The 2,500-nt window shown below is 30.7% G+C and overlaps 1 protein-coding gene across 1 annotated transcript in view; it reads left to right on the top strand.

Annotated features, from left to right (window-relative positions):
* LOC113799976 (high-affinity choline transporter 1) overlaps positions 1 to 405 on the top strand; it is a 40,925-nt gene extending 40,520 nt beyond the window's left edge. Inside the window, exon 13 of the mRNA XM_027350690.2 lies at positions 1 to 405. This exon is cut by the window's left edge and continues 962 nt beyond it. The gene's annotated coding sequence lies outside the window, so the exon portion shown is untranslated.
* Positions 406 to 2,500: the final 2,095 nt, after the last annotated feature.

Below are 2,500 nucleotides of genomic sequence, written 5' to 3'. Positions count from 1 at the left end.
GTATGTCTTCAAAATTTATATTCAAATGACCAAAGCTAATAGTAGATATTGAAATGGGATGATTTTCTTGTATATTTATTACATGAATGTGAGTGGGTTTCTTACACATAACCTAAGATGTATATGTTTTTATAACCTGTTAGCATACGTTTCATTTCTCACATCTGCAAAGTGTGAGAAACATTTCTTGCCATTAGTTTATCATAGTATGAAAGGTAGAGAGTTAGATACATGCACATTTATGGTAGTAATCATGATATCACTTAGTTTAGGTTCATGATATCATACTTTGTTGCCAATGACATTATGCATGTTAATGAAAATAATTAATGTACTTTTGGATGATAAGCAATGCTTTTAGTATGGGTATGTAATGAAGCAATAATAATTATGGGAAGGTTTGTTTTTTATTGTTTTACTTTGTATTCTATCCTATATATAAACAAATTTAAAACAATATTTTTGATCAATTTCATATTTTTCAAAAAAATTCCAACAAATTGGTATTTGTTTTCACAAATTTCCAATCGCGATAAGATACAAAACTCCGAATATATATGTAGATATGAAAAAGAATTTACTTGCATGAAATCAATAATTACATACATATATATATATATATAATATATATATATATATATATATATATATATATATATATATATATATATATATATATATATATATAATGCAGTACCAAAGTACTTTTTCGGAACAATTCTATATCAGAACTTACAAAATAAAGGATAATTTTCAAAACCATCATCTTCAAAGGAAATTCTAATGTTATTCTCAGTTCAAAGAGCCTTTCTAGCCTGTTGAAACTGAAGCGGAAATAAGCATTCAATATACCCAAAGAAGGAATATTATAGACATCACCATTATCATTATAAACTAACATCACTAATATCGTTCGGCTTAATATCTATATGAATCCTGCTCCATTTTTACAGCACCAGCATGTGTCGATGTCATGTTAGCGAAATAAGACCTCTCTTTTTGGGTGTTGTTCAGGGCTGTCAATCCAGTAATAGCTTCTGCTATTCCAGTACCCTATGACGTATCGATGACGTAGCAGTGAAGGAGTCGGTTGGGTATGACGTCATAAACCGTAGATACCAGAAACAACAGGATAATTTATTATTTAAAATAAAATACATGTTTAAATATTATATTGTTTGACTTTCTTACCATGAATATATCACATATGATATATTAAAGCAAAAATGCATTTGATTATGATCCACACAAGGATGACAATGAAACTGTAAAAAAAGATGCGAAACTTTATTTTCTCTAATGAAGAAGTAATATATGTAGATGAATGATGGTATGAAACGATTTAGATGAAGTAACAGCGCAAATTTTGAGATTGCTTCGTTTGCTTTACATATACCGTAGGAAAACATGAAATTATACATCTTTGTAACTCTATCCGGCATCCATTAGGATGACGTCATTTAGTCGCAACTAAAAAAAAGCCCTTGATTATGACTACAGATGTATTTTGACACGTTTTTTTTTTTTCTTTAATTTCTGTCGAGTATGATGGGACCAAACAACGATGGAAGTAACAACACAAAACCTCAACACTACTTGATTTATCAGCATTATAGTTCCCAAGGGGGCGGAGTTTACCATCGCACAGTTGCTAAATAGAATTGAAAACGAGGCGTTGTGGTTAAGCCTGACGTTTTTTCAGGTCTAATGCAGCAGATTCATCTACTTTATCAACATCAATGTCCAGTGAGTATTTTTAATAGTTACCATTTTTTATTTTATAAAATCTGTATATTTGTATGTATATATGTATGCATGCGTGCACCTGAACCTGATATTATTTATCTATATAAAATATAGGTAAAGATAAATCTTAGTGTAATTGTCTGTACAGGGTAAATGTGTGTATGTGATTTACTGTTGTGAATGTAAAGTATATGATTGTGTTGCATATGTTTTGTCGGTGTGTATTTTATGTATAGTGATTATAAAGGTGTTTTTGTTATGAATATATGTAAATGTAGCCTTGTGTTAATCATGTTAAATACGGCCTGTGTACATACGTGTAAATGACTATTATATTCTATTTATACTTTATGGAAAGTATGAATTCCTTTTTTAATGCATGTATGTGATTGGTTTTATCCAATAGATTTTTGACTGTCTGAATACTCGTGTGTCGAGACATTAACTTGTTCGGCAGATGTATATAACCTGACATAAATGGTAGAATAACCTAGTATGCATAATGCCTTTTATGAATATAGTGTATACAGTGAACCCTCGCTATAACGTGGTCCACCTTTCACGTTCTCGCTGCTTCACGGATTTGCATTGTGCATTGTTCTGAATTCTGATTGGCTAAACAGTCTCTCCGCTTCTTCTCTACCTGTGTCAATAACGTTACGGTTTGATATGTACATGTACGTAAAACAGTTTGCCAAAGTTAAGTTTGCAGATTTTCTCTAAAACCCATGAAGCCTTCTGTTCGTATTGATGA

This window comes from Penaeus vannamei, chromosome 14, assembly GCF_042767895.1.
Source record: "Penaeus vannamei isolate JL-2024 chromosome 14, ASM4276789v1, whole genome shotgun sequence".
Classification (NCBI taxonomy): Eukaryota; Metazoa; Arthropoda; class Malacostraca; order Decapoda; family Penaeidae; genus Penaeus; species Penaeus vannamei.
The sequence above is the reverse complement of the archived record's forward strand: the minus strand, read 5'-3'. Positions and strand labels throughout refer to the sequence as shown.